Raw genomic sequence first — 17,220 nt, 5'->3', positions numbered from 1 at the left:
GGAAGGGATAGTACGTCGGATGTCAGGAAGGAGTTAAAAGATGAAAAATGAGCTGTGATTGGTTGCTATCAGCACCAATTTTCTTTGTAGACAGTTGTGGTAACTGAGGCCTATTATTCTTATCATTTCTATGGTGTTATCGTCCTTCTGTAAAGCTGGAAATAACACAATTTATTACCGTGCCAACACAGACCACCCTCTGACACAGACTGCAGGGGGAGCCCAGTATCACACAGGATAGGATTAGATACACGGCTCAGCAGTCAGTATCACACAGGATAGGATTAGATACACAGCTCAGCAGTCAGTATCACACAGGAGAGGATTAGACACATGGCTCAGCAGGCAGTATCACACAGGATAGGATTAGATACACAGCTCAGCAGTCAGTATCACACAGGATAGGATTAGACACATGTTCTAAGCAGTCAGTATCACACAGGATAGGATTAGATACACAGCTCAGCAGTATCACACAGGATAGGATTAGATACACAGCTCAGCAGTCAGTATCACACAGGATAGGAATAGATACACTGCTCAGCAAACAGTATCACACAGGATAGGATTAGATATGCAGCTCAGCACACAGTATCACACAGAATAGGATTAGATACACGGCTCAGCAGTCAGTATCACACAGGATAGGATTAGATGCACGGTTTTTATGTGCAATATAATCATTATAATTTGTTATAACTAACCACAGTTGGTTACTATGCCCAGGCAACGCCGGGCTCTTAAGCTAGTACTATTAATAAAATGATAATTATAATTAGTATGTTAATAGTAATATTAAACAGAATTCATTTCAGCCTATTGGTTCGGGCCTCCACAACAGTCACGGTTGCTCATGTGGCCTCTCTGGAAATTTAATTGTCCACCCCTGAACTATATAAATAGGCACATACTTATTTTTGAAACTGTACCGTGGATGTAAAAAAAAACAAACAAAAAAAAAACTGAATACTCAAGGGAGCAGTAGGAATAAAGCAAGAACTTGCCACTTTTGACTTGGTGATACAGACAGGACTGATAATACACTGAAGAGGCAGTTTGTGACAGATGAATGTCTTCTTTTCAGTATAACATGGGTTACAAAGTTTTGTCTTTAGTGGAGTTTTCCTACTGTTACAACTGATGTGATCACTTGGCGATCATCGAGATCTAACAGAATGAATGTTTTTACATTTTTTTCTTCTTCATCAGTGCCTTGCCTCCCACTGTCGATGGATTTGCAGAACGGTCATTTTTACTTGATTTCCTTCATTTTGGGGTTTAGGTGGGTTCTAGAAGTCAGACCCTTACTGGTGGTAGTACTATTGCATTTCTATTTTATGGGTTCACATTAACCTCATCTGTTTAAAAATGAGCTATGCCAGATCCATCGGCGAATAGACTTGACATATCAGGGTCTTCCCAAGATTCCGCCCGGGTGCTGGTATTTTTTAGGGAGCACTAAGGCTCCTTCTTAATTTTCTCCTGTACCCCTGCTGTCTCCAAGTCAGACAGACCTATTTACTATGTGGCTTGTCCTCTGTGTTCTCAATTCTAGTTCTCTGTGCAGCTCTTATTCCTGTTTGGAAACATTTAAAGGGATTATTTGCTAAAAGTAGCATACTCCTTTAGGTTGGGGCTACACATTGATTTTGGCAGTGACACAAGTACGCAGATAAATATTGCTATGTGCTACTGCTACATTGCAAAGTATGGCAGGTGAATTGGTTCTCACTGAGATGCCAAGGGTTCCGCGACAAACAAGTAGAAAATATGCCTACTGGGACTGACCGCTTGTTACTTGCTTGCCACGGTTGTGGTACCCTAGGACTGGTGCTACATGGTGACTTTGGCCACGACATCGGCTAAAGATTACTATGTGCTGCTGCTACATCGCAGTGCAATACAGGTTAATCGGGTCACATTATGACCTCTACTGCACCGAGACAAACATGTTCCCAAAAGTCAGAGCCAATTTTTCTTTTGAGACTTGCTTGCAGAGGTAACGTTACCCTAAGAGTCGCAATGTGACCCCATTCACCTGCATTACACTGCAACATAGCAACCTTTGTCATAGCCAAAGTCAGTGTGTAACTCCAGCCTAATACTTCATATCTTTCCTTTGAGAATATACTTGCTAGCTGCTGAAAAACTGCAAAATGTATATCTACTGAAGTCTGCTGAACAGCCCTGTGGCCTGTACACACTAGAGGAAGATACTATGTGGCACAAGAGTTTTGATGCATTTTTGAGAGTATAACTTCTTACCTTCTATAGTACTCAACGGCAAACATTCATCAGTAATTGCTATACTCCCGCATTGTACATACCACCCTGCAGAGATTAGCGGTCCCATGTGTTGTTTTCCGTTTTTATGCTTATTGTTGTGGCACATATCTGGCAGATTTGTCGGTGATGTTCAGACAGGATGTGACACCCATCTATGTAAGAACTTCCTGAGATGGTAAAACACCCTTCTGTATATACAATACCTGCAACACATAGGCACGGGTTTTGGGCTGCCCTGAGCTAAGAGATTGCTATTACTTACCTCTCCGCAGGTGCATGGACTATTCTAGGAAGTCCGATATGCACCCTGATAGGAAAAGCTGTGACGCTATCACTCAACAAGAACAGTAACATTGTGTTGAATGGTCCACAAAATGAGGAAGCTGAGAAACTAAATTTCAGTTTTTACAACCTTGTCACTTGGAAACAGAAACCACTGACTGGTTTAACCCTTACGGTACCATGAATAAGATCCAGTTACATAATCCCCCCTACAATACAACACATGGAACAACATAAACATGTAATGTTAGACATATTAGACTAATGGTATTTTAGCATATTTACCAGCTGTCTCTTAAAGGGAATCTGTCACCTATTTCTTCGCATTTTGTAATGCTGTAGATAAGTCCCCGATGCAACCTGAAAGAGAAGAAAAACGAGTTATATTATACTCACCTGGGGGCAGTGAAAATAAAACAATGGGAGTGAAAATATCATTTTTATGAAAAAAATATGATTTTTTATTTTTACGGCTCTACGTTATAAACTTCTGTGAAGCACTTAGGGGATAAAAGTGCTCACCACACACCTAGATAAGTTCCTTAGGGGGTCTAGTTTCCAAAATTGGGTCACTTGTGGGGGGTTTCCACTGTTTAGGTACATCAGGTGCTTGCCAAACGCAACATGGTGTCTGATCTCAATTCCAGCCAATTTTAGCTTGAAAAAGTCAAATGGCGCTCCTTCCCTTCTGAGCTCTGCCATGCGCTCAAACAGTGGTTCCCCCCACATATGGGGTATCAGAGTACTCAGGACAAATTGGACAATAACTTTTGCAGTCCAATTTCTCCTGTTATCCTTGGTAAAATAAAAAAAAATTGGATCTGAAGTATATTTTTTGAGAAAAAAAGTGAAATGTTCATTTTTTTTTAAACATTCCAAAAATTCCTGTGAAGCACCTGAAGGGTTAATAAACTTTTGGAATATGGTTTTGAGCACATTGAGGGGTGCAGTTTTTAGGATGGTGTCACATTGGGGTATTTTATATATATATATATATAAACCCCTCAAAGTGACTTCGAATGTGATGTGGTGCCTAAAAAAAAATGGTGTTATAAAAATGAGAAATTTCTGGTCAACTTTTAACCCTTATAACTTCCTAACAAAAAAAAAATTTTGTTCCAAAATTGTGCTGATGTAAAGTAAACAAGTGGGAAATGTTACTTATTAAGTTTTATGTGTGCTATATCTCTGTGATTTAAGTGCATAAAAATTCAAAGTTGGAAAATTACAAAATTTCGCCAAATTTCGTTTTTTTTCACAAATAAACGCAAGTTACATGAATGAAATTTTACCACTAACATGAAGTACAATATGTCACGAGAAAATAATGTCAGAATCACCGGGATCGATGGAGTTATTACCTCATAAAGGGACAGTGGTCAGAATTGTAAAAATTGGCCCGATCATTAACATGCAAACCACCATTGGGGGTAAAGGGGTTAATGAGTAACCGTTTGTTTAATTTTTATTTTTAAATCAATAGTACACATGTAAAAAAGAAACTTTTTAATATATTTTATAAGAGAAATCTGCTTCTTTCTCCTCTTGGATTGATCATTTATTCACAAGTATTTCAATTCACGTGTTAAATCTGTCTTCAGAGAATACAGAATTTCACATATACATTATGGAAAATAAGTATTTGATACACTGCCGATTTTGCAAGTTTTCCCACCTACAAAGAATGGAGAGGTCTGTAATTTTTATTGTAGGTACACTTCACTTGTGAGAGACACAATCATAAAAAAAAATCAGAAAATCACATTGTAAGATTTTTACATAATTAATTTGCATTTTATTGCATGAAATAAGTATTTGATACAACAGAAAAACAGAACTTAATATTTTGTACAGAAAGCTTTTTACAGAGGGCAATTACAGAGGTCAAACATTTCCTGTAGTCCTTGACCAAGTTTGCACACCCTGCAGAAGGGATTTTGGCCCACTCCTCCATACAGAACTTCTCCAGATCGCTCAGGTTTCGGGGCTGTCGCTGGGCAACATTGAGTTTCTGCTCCCTCCAAAGAGTTTCTAATTGGTTCAGGTCTGGAGACTGGCTAGGCCACTCCAGGACCTTGAAATGCTTCTTACAAAGCCACTCCTTAGTTGTCCTGGCTGTGTGTTTACGATCATTGTCATGCTGGAAAACCCAGCCATGACCTATCTTCAATGACCTTACTGAGGGAAGGAGGTTGTAGGCCAAAATCTTGCGATACACGAGCCCATCCAACCTCCCTTCAATACGGTGCAGTCATCCTGTCTCCTTTGCAGAAAAGCACCCCCAAAGTGTGTTTTCCCTACCATACTTCACTGTTAGGATGGTGTTACTTGGAGTTATACTCATCCTTCTTCTTCTTCTGAACATGATTAAGACCTGAGGCGTCGAAACGCGTTGTTCTGCAGTCATCCGACTGATATGCTGTACCTGCTGGAATTTTAATATGCATTGGCACAATAAAATGGATTTTTAATTTTCCATTCCTAGCGCTGGAACTTTCTTCCCTTTTTTCTACTATTGATTGATTGCCTAGTCAAATCCGTGCGCAGGATTTGGATCCTACCAGCAAGGCAGTGCGGTGAGCTGGATTAATCTGTTCTTTTACTTCATCTTTCTTCTTCCTCCAAACACGGGGAGTGGAATTGATATTAAAAAGTGCTATTTTGGTCTCATCTGACCTCATGAACATCTCTCATGCGTCCTTTGGATCATCCAGATGGTCATTGGTGAACTTCAAATGGTATTGTACATGTGCTGGCGTGAGCCCCTACCCCTACCTTGGGTGCCTTGCAGGATTTTAATCTATTACTAATGTTTGAAACTGTGCTCTCAGCTCTCTCCAGGTCATTGACCAGACCCTACAGTGTAGTTCTGGACTGATTGCTGACCTTTTTCAAAATTATCATTACCGCACAAGGCGAGATCTTGCATGGAGCCCCAGACCAAGGAAGATTGACAGTCAACTTGTGTTTCTTCCATTTTTTAATAATTGTGGCAACAGTTGTTGCCTTCTCACCAAGCTGCTTGCCTATTGTCCTTTAGCACATCCCAGACTTGTGCAGGTCTACAATTTTTTCCCCGATGTATTTAGACAGCTCTTTGGTTTTGGCCATGGTGGAGAGGTTTAAGTGTGATTGAGTGTGTGGACAGGTGTCTTTTATACAGGTAATAAGTTCAAATAGATGCAATTAATACAGTGAAGAGTGCAGAGTAGGAGAGCTTCTTAAAGAAAAGCTAACAGGTCTGTGAGCCAGAATTCTTGCTGGTTGGTAGATGAACAAATACTTATTTCATGCAATAAAATGAAATGTAACCCATTCACAACCTTGGACATATTAATACGTTCAGGTCGTTATGTACTTATATGAGCGGCAATGACCACTGGGTTTTCAGCTGATGTGACAGCTGACACCTGGCACTCACTGCCAGGAGCAGTGCCTGCACCACTCCCAGAAGTTTAACCAGCTAAATGCTGTTATTGATAGCAATCGCAGCATTTAGAAGGCAGGCAGAGGGAGAGAGCCTCCTCTGTCCTCCGATCAGCACCTGAAGAACGTCTTCACGGGACCCAATCGTTGTTCATTCTGCCTCCCAAAAATTGGAATTGAAAGCAATCAAAAAATGTCATGTATTGAAAAATGGTACCAATAAAAATGTCAATTCAGCCTGCAAAAATCAAGCCCTTACATGACTCTCAGCAAAAATATAGAAAATGTATAGCTATCAAAATATAAGCACTGTTTAGTGTGTGACAAAACAATATAAATCTGGTATTGCTGTAATCGCACCAACCAGAAAAATAAAGTTGTCTAATCACTTATACCGTATGAAGAACAGTGTAAGAAATAACTAAAACCAATTCAAATTCATCACCTGCTGTTGATTTGTCAATTCTGTCTCCCAAAGATCTCAGTAAGGCACATTTATCCTGTGCAGTGTACTGAGGACTTTCGCTCATGTTTCAGTGTAAATCTCTGAAATACATGATTCAGACAGAACCCTGGCAGAAGATTCCCTATAATGATGCAGATGGAGTCACTTTGGACATTGTCTGACCTGTGATCCGGTGGTGTCCGTTTTTTTAGGCATGCATAAAGCTCGGTTGGCAGAGTAATTCCAGAGTAATTCTTCTGCCTCATTACAGTGAATTCAGGATTGCCAAGCAGCTTCCAAAAGAGTCCATAGACACTTATGTCACACGGCTGAAAGAGTTAGCACATGGATGTGCCTTTACAGATGTAGATGATGAAATCCTAACTCAAATAATTGTCACCTGCTCGTCTAATAACCTAAGGCGTAAGGCTCTGCAGCAGGATATCTCTCTACATGATTTGCTCAAAATGGCCCGTGCTATAGAAATAGCAGATCATCAGGCTACCGTAATGGAGAATGGGGATAAATTACATGTGCATAATCTCAAACAGAAAATTTTACCAGACAAACAAGCCCAGAAACAGAAGAAATGTTATAGATGTGGACAGGATTTCCCTCACCACCAGAATAAATGTCCAGCTATGGGACAAACCTGCAGTAAATGTGGAAAAGGGAATCATTTTGCAGCTGTTTGCAAATCAGCGCACTACAAGCCTCCGCTGCCTATGACAAAATCTGCAGATGTAAAAGTAATAAATCAGGACACAGAAGAAATGTCTGCGACTGAGAACTATGTGTTCACTACCTCTGTCACTGGTTCAGTACAGTCTCCCTGTGTTACACTCTCAATCTGCAACACTGACATTACCTTTACAATAGATACAGGAGCTTCAGTGGATATCATAGATGGCACTACATATGAACAATTGAAAACAAGGCCAGTCTTACAACAAGTGCAGACTAAAATCTTTCCTTATGGATCTAAAATACCTCTAGCTATAATGGGACAATTTGATGCTGAAATTAGATATAAAGAAAACAGGCAGAAAACCACTTTCCACACATTACAAGGATCGGGAGGATGTCTTCTCAGCTATCACACTGCCTTGGAGCTAGGGCTCATCCAGATTATTCATACCATAACTGACCCTGCGGATATGGATGTACAAACTATGGTGAACAGCTTTCCCTCCCTATTTAGTGGTTTGGGAAAACTAAAGGACTCTCAAGTACACCTTCATGTGGATGACAATGTTCGTCCAGCAGCCCAGCCTCACAGGCGTATTCCATTTCACCTGAGACAGAAGGTAGAAAAGGAACTCCAATTGCTCATGGATGAGGACGTTATTGAAACTGTTACTGGTCCCACTCCGTGGGTCTCTCCACTTGTGGTAGTTCCAAAACCAAAGACTCCTGATCAAGTGAGACTGTGTGTTGACATGCGCCTGCCCAACACCGCTATCCAGAGAGAAAGACATATCTCACCTACGATTGATGACATTATTCATTTATTAAATGGAGCCACTGTCTTTTCAAAGCTCGACCTCAATAAGGGATATCTAGTACTGAGTCCAGAGTCCCGATATTTGACCACATTTTCCACCCATGTGGGCCTCAGAAGATACAAAAGATTGACTTTTGGAGTCTGCTCAGCAGCAGAAATTTTTCAGGACGCAATAAGGAGTGTCATTCAAAACATCCCAAATGCCTTTAATTACAGTGATGACATATTGGTTTTTGGTAAAACTCAAGCTGAGCATAATCGTGCTCTATATGCTATCTTTGAATGCCTGCTTTCTGCTGGACTCACTTTAAACAAAGAGAAGTGCGAGTTTGACAAGGGTTCATTAGAATTCTATGGTCACATCTTCTCGGCAAAAGGAGTACAACCCGACCCCAAGAAAGTGGAAGCTATCAGAACAGCCTCAATTCCACAGGATGCTAGTGAAGTGCGTTCTTTCCTTGGAATGGCAAGTTACTGTGCTAGATATATTCCGAATTTTTCAACAATCAGCAATCCACTACGGGAACTTACAAAACAAAGTTGTATTTTTCAATGGTCTCAAGGCTGTCAGGCCTCTTTTGAAACAATTAAAAATGAACTCTACTCGACAACCACTATGGCTTATTTTGATCCAGCTCTTCGAACTGAACTGATTGTGGACGCCAGTCCCGTGGGACTGGGTGCTATTCTAGCGCAATACAAGGATAACAATCAAAATCCTCACATCATTTCTTATGCAAGTAAGAGCTTAATAAATACTGAAAGAAAATATTCTCAACCTGAAAAAGAAAGCTTGGCAGTTGTCTGGGGATGTGAACACTTTCACTTATTTCTCTATGGAGCTCCCTTCACCATTGTCACAGATCATCAAGCACTTCTTACAATTTTTGGAAATCCCAGAGCTAAAATGCCTGCACGAATTGAACGATGGGGCCTAGGTCTACAGGACTACAACTATAAAATTGTTCACAAACCTGGAAAATACAGCAATCCGGCTGATTATCTTTCAAGACATCCTACTAATGATGATATACCTGTGCATTCCTCCATTGAAGAATACCTACGTTTTGTTACAGATCATGCCGTGCCAAAAGCACTTTCTCTTGATCAATTTATAAATGAAACAACAAAAGACAAGACACTCTGTGCCCTAATACAAATCATCCAAAATCGAAGGTGGCATGAAATTCAAAAAGAAAAATTTCCTGATTCTGAGATTAATCTGAAAGCGTTAAAACTATTCTCAAACGTACGTGAGGAATTATCAGTCACTGAAGAACACCTCATTCTTCGAGGTACCAAACTAGTTGTACCTAAGACTTTGCGTAACTTAGTCATACAGATAGCACATGAAGGTCATTTAGGAATTGTTGGCACAAAGAAGTTACTCAGAGAAAAAGTGTGGTTCCCAAATATGGATCACTTGGTGGAAGAAAAGATTAGACGCTGTTCTACTTGTCAATTAATCACTCCATCATCAAACTTAGAGCCATTACAAATGTCTCCGTTACCCACTGCTGTCTGGGAGGAAGTGGCAGTCGATATATATGGACCATTGCCAAATGGCCAATACATTCTCGTAACAATTGATGAATATTCTCGATACCCTGTCATTTCATTTATCTCTTCAACATCTGCTAATAATGTCATACCAGAGCTGGACGACATTTTCTCGGCATATGGTATTCCAAAAGTGGTCAAAACAGGCAATGGACCTCCATTCAATGGACATGTGTTTACACAATTTTCTGAATACTTGGGATTCAATCACAGGAAAATCACACCTTGCTGGCCGCAAGCCAATGGAATTGTGGAACGTTTTATGCGCACTCTGGGGAAACGTATCAAGGCAGCGAGTCTGGAGCACATCCCACTGAAACAGTCATTATATAAATTCATGCGTAATTACCGCAATACGCCACACTCCACTACTAATGCTGCTCCAGCTCATTTAATGTTCAGCAGAACCCTGCATATACGTCTCCCTGATGTGACCAGCCATCCCCGACCGAGTGACTCCTCAGTGAGATCCACAGATTTCTCCAACAAACAAGCCATGAAACGTTATGCAGACAGAAGGCGAAGGACACAGTCAAGTGCCATCGAAAGAGGGGATGTCGTGGTGGTACGTCAAAGACCAACCAACAAGACCTCACCTGTATATGGTCCTGCAAAATATTATGTTACCAAAAGGAAAGGCAGCATGATCACAGCTGAACGAGATGGACACTCCATAACGCGAAATTCTTCATATTTTAAAGTCATACCGCAGAATGATGAAAATGAACTCTCTTTGGTGGAAGATTTGGTATCTGATGGTGGAGAGGACCAACAAGAGGTAGCTGGTCCATCAACAATGAACTCTCTCAATGAGCCCAGACGTTATCCTACACGAGAGAGAAGAGCTCCATCGAGGCTTATTGAAGAAGTGTAACTACAGTTTTGTTTGTTTTGTTTTTTTTGTTGTTTGTTTCTCTGATTTTAGAATTGAACAAATAAGACAAAACGGACATATGATTTCTTTGGACGTTTTCATGTTGTTGCATTTATCAGTAATATAGATTATTTATAAAAAAAAAAAAAAAAAAAAAAGAGGGGATGATGTAATGTATAATAATTAGATCTGTCTCTTTAAGCAAGCCAGACTTATGGGACTTGGAGGGTGGAGACAAGAGGGATGAGAAGGGAAGTTTCAGTTTCACTTCTGGTAGCATGGGAATGCAAGTGTTATGCTGTGTGCTGGAGGACGAAGAATAAAACATATCTAAAGTTTAATACCTTGAATTCTTCATAACGTGTGGATATTACAGTCCCCACTCCCTTCTGAGCCCCAGTGTGTCTAAACCACATTTAGCATCCACATGTTTCTGTAGTGATGTTAGCCCGCCTAATTTAAAGGTGCGTGTCTCCAGAAGCACGAGATGGGTAGTACAATGTACTGGGCACTACAACGCACTGGAGACTACAATGTACTGGCCACTGCAATGGCACTTTGCAATTTTCACTCGGCAACATACACTGCTGTTTGCTTCTGGAAAACATCCATGGAGTCAAAATCATCACTACACCTGTGGATAAATTCCTAAAGGTGTATAATTTCCAAAATGGGGTCACTTGGTCACTTAAGGAGGGATTCCACTCTTCCAGCACTTAGTGGCTCTGTATATGGTGTCCGCAAACTATTCTAGGAAAATCTGCGCTCCAGGAGTCAAATAGCACTCTGTCCCTCCCGAGTCTCACCGTGTGGCTAAGCAGTACTGTACAGCCACATTTGGAGGATTTCTACATTTTGCAGAAATTATGGGCTAAATGGTGGTAAACATATAGTTATTTTTTATTCCCTCAACACCTGTTGCTTTAGCATGATCACTGCACCACTAGATGAATTAATTGAGAGGTGTAGTTTGTAAAATATGGTCACTTATGGAGGGATTCTGCTGTTCTAGCACCTCAGAGGCTCTCCATTTGTCCTGCTATCCTTGTGAAAATTAGAAAATTTGGGGCTAAAACAACATTTTTGTGGGAAAAATATTTTTGATTTTCATAGATCAACGTTGTAAAATTCTGATCCAGGTGGGATCATAATGCTCACCACACATCTAGATAAATTCCTTGAGGGGTCTAGTTTCCCAAATGGGATTACTTGTGGAGGGTTTCCCCTGTTTATGCATAACAGGGGCTCTCCAAATGCAATGTGACACCTGCAGACCATTCTATCAAAGTCTTCATTGCAAAACACCACTTCTTCCTTTCTGAGCCCTGTCATGTGCTCAATCTGTAGTCCCCCCCCCCACATATGGGGTATCTGCATACTCAGGAGAAACTGCACAAATTTTGTGTTCTATTTTTATCTGTTACCCTTGTGAAAATAAAAATGGGGGGGCTAAAATAAAAAATTTTTTCCATAACTCAACGTTATAAACTTTTGTGAAACTGGAGTTCAAAGTGCTCACTACACATCTTCATACATTCCTTGAGGGGTCTAGTTTCCAAAATGGGGTCATTTGTGGGGAATTTCCACTGTTTAGGCACATCAGGGGCTTTACAAACATGATATGGCGTCCGCTAATGATGCCAACAAGTTTTGGCGCTCCATCCTTTCCAATCAGTGCAATGCATCTAAACAGTAGTTTTCCCCTACATATGGGGTTTTGGCATACTCAGGAGAAATTGCACAACAAATTGTGAGGTGCAATTTCTCCTGTAGTGAAAATAAAAAATGGGGTCGAAAAGAACATTTTTGTGGAAAAAAATTGATTTTTTTTTTATTTTTACGGTTCTACGTTATAAACTTCTGTATACAACATGTTCTTATTGATGGTAAATTGCCAACATTCAATTGTCTACAGGCTCAGTACCCATTCAAAGTCCTTTCTTGGTTTGAATATCTACAATTGCAATCTCTTATATCTTCTAAGGGCCTAAACTGCTTATGCCACTTCGCATCTTCCCCTTTTGAAAAATTATTTTTACAAGAATCTCCGCCTAAGCATGTGATTTCGGTAATATACAACTACCTAATCAGAGAGAGATGCGGGGGGAAAATGGGCTATCAGTTGGAATGGGAAAGGGAACTTGGTGAATCTTTACCTCAGTCAGAGTGGGAGAAAGGATTTCTATTTACACAAAAACTATCAATCACTTGGCCTACCCAGAAAAAAAACTATAACTGTATGTTTCCACGGTCAAAAAACGCTGCAGGTTGGATGCTGCGTACAGCCGCAGTGTCCTACCCGCAGCGGCCAGATGTTACAGCATAGTGGATGGGATTTTATGCGTATCTCTAGACCGCAGCATGTACATTTATCTTGCGAAGATGCTCAGTCTCCACAAGATAAATATCGCCATCCAATGTATAGGAAGCGGTTGATTCCGCATGGTTCAATGAACACATGCGGAATCACTGGCGTTGAAAAGCCGGCAGCGCTTTGGACGAAGCGGACATGTGCTGCTTCCAAAGCGCTGCCGGTTTCTGCCTGTGGAAACATACCCTAAAATTATTACAAGATGGTATCATTATCCCTCAAAATTGCATGCTATTTTTCCATCTGTTCCTGACACATGTTGGCGATATGGAAGAGATAGAGGTAATATGGTACACATATGGTGGGACTGCAGTAGAATCAAGCAATTCTGGAAAAAGTTTTTTTCAAATTACTCTTTGGTTACAGGTAGAAATCTGGAGTTCAGCCCTAAGATTGCTCTTCTTTCTATTTTTCCCTCTTCAATTGTTCTCAAAAGAAAGACAGTCTCCGATTTTATTTAAAATTTTCACCAAATTTCTGCTTTTTTCACAAATAAACTCAAGTCATGTAGAACAAATTTTACCACTACCATGAAGTACAATGTCATGACAAAACAATCTCAGAAACAGTGGGATCCGTTGAAGCATTCCAGTTACTACTTCATAAATTTACACTGGTCAGAATTATAACATTTGGCCTGATCATGAAGGTGAAAACAGGCTTGTTAGGTAAAGAGGCTAATTATTTAAAAATCAATGTGACTTTCTGGATTTTTTTTAAGATTCTGTGTCTTACAGTCAGGGCTGGAGTTTGGGGCAAGCAGACAAGACAGATGCCTAGGGCCCCCACCCACAAAGGAGGCACCCTGCCTCTGAAGCCCCTTTCTGAAGTGCACAGACGGTCTACAGCATTCCTTACAGTGAATAATGCTGTGCATTCTCTGTAGTCCCTGAGTGTCTCTCCCAAACCCCGCTCCATCCCCCCTCTCTCTCTCCCAGCACTAGTGTCCAGTTAGAAGTTGAGAGTGAGGGGGAGGGGCCTTGTCACAGCACAGCAGAGTTCAGAGCCTGGGCAGGAAAATGCCTGCAGCCCTGTGTTTGTCCTCTCCCTCTCATCATGGCTGCTCCTAAACAGCAGGACCTGGTAAGTGTACATATATATGTGTATTTGTGTGTGTACATGTGCAGTATACAGTGTGTGTATGTGTATGTAGTATGTGTGTGCATATATACAGTATATAGTATGATTGTTTATATCTGTAGTGCATTTGTGTGGATATATATATGCATGTGCATATAGTATGTGTGCCTGTGTATATTATATACATATACTGCATGTGTGCAGTATACGGTGTAACTATATGTATAAAGTGTATATGTATGTGAGCATATGTGGCGCCCCTGAGGCTTCAGTCGCCACAGAGGTACTGCACCTTCTCCTAAGGTGTAGTGCCCCACCATCCAGGTAAGGTGGGAACTCCTGACCACACTCCACACCTGCATTCCACACATAGTATAGTTCAGTGGGGCCACCTAACAGCTTCAGGCTGGGGGTTAGCAGAGCACCCCTCGTGGAACCCTGCTTCGTAACACGAGATGTGCTGGGAGGCGGGTGGAGTGAGATGATATAAAAGAGTGGGAAGAGTGAGAGTTAGAGGTTGTTGGTTAGTTGGAGAGAGAAGAGAGAAGATGGGTGTCTGAAGGACGTGCTGTAGCATGTCCCAGTGATCTGAGCTGCTGGCACGAGAAAGACCAGAGAAAGAGACTGATAAGATTGATAACCTAACCTTCCATAAGAGAGAACAGATTGGAACGAAGGAGAATAGAAGGACGGTGGGAAGCTGGTTTAAGAAAGATAGAGAACCCTTCCAGTCCAGAGAGCGCAAAGGCCGGGGCCCGGGCCCAGAGGTTGATTGGGTCTTTATGTCCGGCAACAGACACCGGAGGAGTAGTGAGCCGCTAACGCCTTGCTCCCATCATAGACTTGGGACACAACAGCAACTGAATAGAGAGCCGGGACGCAGTGAGGAGTCCCCGAAGCAGGCTACAGCTGTCTGTCATACAAGTAAAGACTAGGAACACCTAGAGAGAGGCATTCCAGGGTAACTAAGTACTGGAGTGCTTCGCACCTAAAGGCGCATTGGAGGAGTCGTTCAGTAAGATACCTGTTGGCGGAGTGTGGAAGGGAGAATCCTATCCTGCCTGGCGGTTGGCTGGAGCCCTGACCTGGAGAACACGGTACGGAGGCAGGCAGTTGAGTGAACTGCAAACAGTGAGTAAAGCTTTGGAACCGCATACTCGAGTGTCCTCCAGTTATTCCAGCACCGCTACACCTGAGTAACAACATCTATACCATTCTGCGCCTCTCCTCAGCCATTGCACCTACACTGCCCTGGGACTACAGCTCCACCTGTGGAGAGCTACACCATCTTTGCTGCACCACACCATCAGTCCCAGCGGATCTGCATGCAGCGTTCTTTCAACATCTTACTTGCCAAACACCACGGGTGGCGTCACGAACTATTCTAATAAACTTTAACACCATTAACATCACCGCCATTGATATTGGGCGCCCAGGGCCACGGACCGGGTCACCACTGCTGTGACACATTCCCACCTTGACACCGGCCCGGTACCGAGTACCCCGCTGCCCTGGGTGTGCGAGGGCGACCCAATTTTGGCGTCACGAACAGGATGATGAGACCCGATGCCATCGGGTTCTGTGTGCCTTGGATTTACAACTTTTGAAAATGTGCAGAAGATCAAATTTAATAGACTGTAAAATGGACATTAGAAATGGCCGCTGGCGCGGAGAAGAAGGGCGTGAAGAGATGCGAGGTCCTAAGAAAAGACCGTGAAGAGTCTTGGGCCATCCCTGCCTGAATTACTATGTGACCGATGCATGGCCCACCCCCCGAGGGGTTCGTATACTGGCTTGGTATGGAGGCGCTGGAAGAAGATGCCGCCCCCCGGAAGGACGGGCAGAGAAAGCCAGTGGCGAGCAGAAGGGCGGAGCAAGAGAAAGAACGCCAGAATGCCATCTTGGATAGCAAGGGAAGGAGGCCTGCGGAGCGCGGAGAACTGAATCTCCCCGGCGCCATGGCTGACGGCTCCAACCCTGATTCCGGAATGAACTGCCGGCAATTAGCCGAGGAAATTATGGAACTGACAACCCATCTGCAGCAGAAGAAGGAAGCTTTGGAGAAGCTGAGACGGCAGCGCGCCCCGGCGGGGCCTACACCTGCGGTACCCTTTCCACCGGTATCCGCCGCTGTGGCACCGGACCTTTTCTGGGCAGACCTTGCGGAGCTTGGAGCCACTGCCATGCCATCAGCAGCGTACTCTGTCCCTTCTTTGCCACTAATACCGGAGGAGTTGCACACAGCCCAGGGAGCTGAAGCGGAGGGAGAGAAACTCCCCTCCGGACCTGGCGCGGCTGCGCAGGTCCCACCAGCAACCCCCACGGACCCGGAGCTGCTGCTGGCTCCACCGCCGTCCCCGGTGTCTCGCCGGGCAGCACCCGTTGCCATCAAGCCTGCATCGGAACAGAGGCCGCACCATCGGGAACTCCCAGGTATTTACCCCGGCCTTCCTAATGGGTTGATGGGGAGGAGGAGGACAATGCTGGTGGGGGTACGGTTGGAGCAGGCATGCCCGGTCCGACATCTACAGGTCAGAGGGGGATCTGGATCATTGTGGGACGGTGATCTTGGGATCCCTTCACTGCCAAATCCCCAGGCAGTTGCTCATCAGCACCAACACACTGCAGGGGCCCTAGGGGCTAGACCTCGTACCAGAACAGCAGAACCACCGATCAAGGGAGAACAGTTGATGGGCATGGAGATACATCATGGATTCCATTTACCACAGTTTCAAGACCCCATAGCAAGGAACCAGAATCAGGATGAGAACAGTTCCAGTTCAGCTACCAGAACCCCAGTAGGGGATCACCAGTAGAAGAATTATAATTTTCCAAATCTCGTTACCCAGGAGGGTTTGTGGCACCAGTTGTGCCTTTGCCTTTTTGTTCATCATGTTGCCCAGTTTTTGATTGGCAGTGTTGTTTTTGAAATGGAACTGTGGAGATCATAGACGCTGATTGATCCAAAAACTTTTATTGTAAATAGTTGCACCTCTTTAGGTGCCCTTTCTTGGTTTTACATATAAAGACACTTTGCGAAGATAATGTTTTTGCATGGACACATTTCGAAGAATGATGTCTACCTCAAGGGACATTGCAAGAAAGCCCGGCTGGGAGCAGTGTTCAGCACTTTGCAAGAATCTTTGAATGTTTTATGATAACGTATTTGATAATGCTGTGTCTTGTGAAAAGTAAATGTCTTTTATAGAATATTTGATACAGGGAATTAGAAAAGTTTTGAGATAGAATGTGAGAATTGAATAAAGACTGAAGAATTGAAAGTGACAGGTGACAGGCCAAGCGTAGATGGTCAGTGTCTTGTGTCCAGTAGAGAGAGAAAAAGAAAAAGAGAATAATTGATAGGAAATGTAATAAAGAAAATGTGTTGAGTA

General features: G+C 42.6%; 1 protein-coding gene across 5 annotated transcripts in view; it reads right to left on the bottom strand.

The window, feature by feature from the left end:
- The window catches only part of ZNF831 (zinc finger protein 831), a 151,485-nt gene that overhangs the window by 83,733 nt on the left and 50,532 nt on the right, over nt 1-17,220 (bottom strand). For 4 of the 5 annotated variants that reach the window (XM_073582468.1, XM_073582472.1, XM_073582470.1 and 1 more), the window contains exon 3: nt 2,854-2,928. The exons of the other annotated variant lie outside the window; for it this stretch is intronic. The gene's annotated coding sequence lies outside the window, so the exon portion shown is untranslated. The remainder of the gene's footprint in view (nt 1-2,853; nt 2,929-17,220) is intronic. 5 annotated transcript variants of the gene reach the window in all.

This window comes from Dendrobates tinctorius, unplaced genomic scaffold (genome assembly GCF_039654945.1).
Source record: "Dendrobates tinctorius isolate UK_male_01 unplaced genomic scaffold, ASM3965494v1 ptg000071l, whole genome shotgun sequence".
In the NCBI taxonomy this organism is placed as follows: Eukaryota; Metazoa; Chordata; class Amphibia; order Anura; family Dendrobatidae; genus Dendrobates; species Dendrobates tinctorius.
The sequence above is the reverse complement of the archived record's forward strand: the minus strand, read 5'-3'. Positions and strand labels throughout refer to the sequence as shown.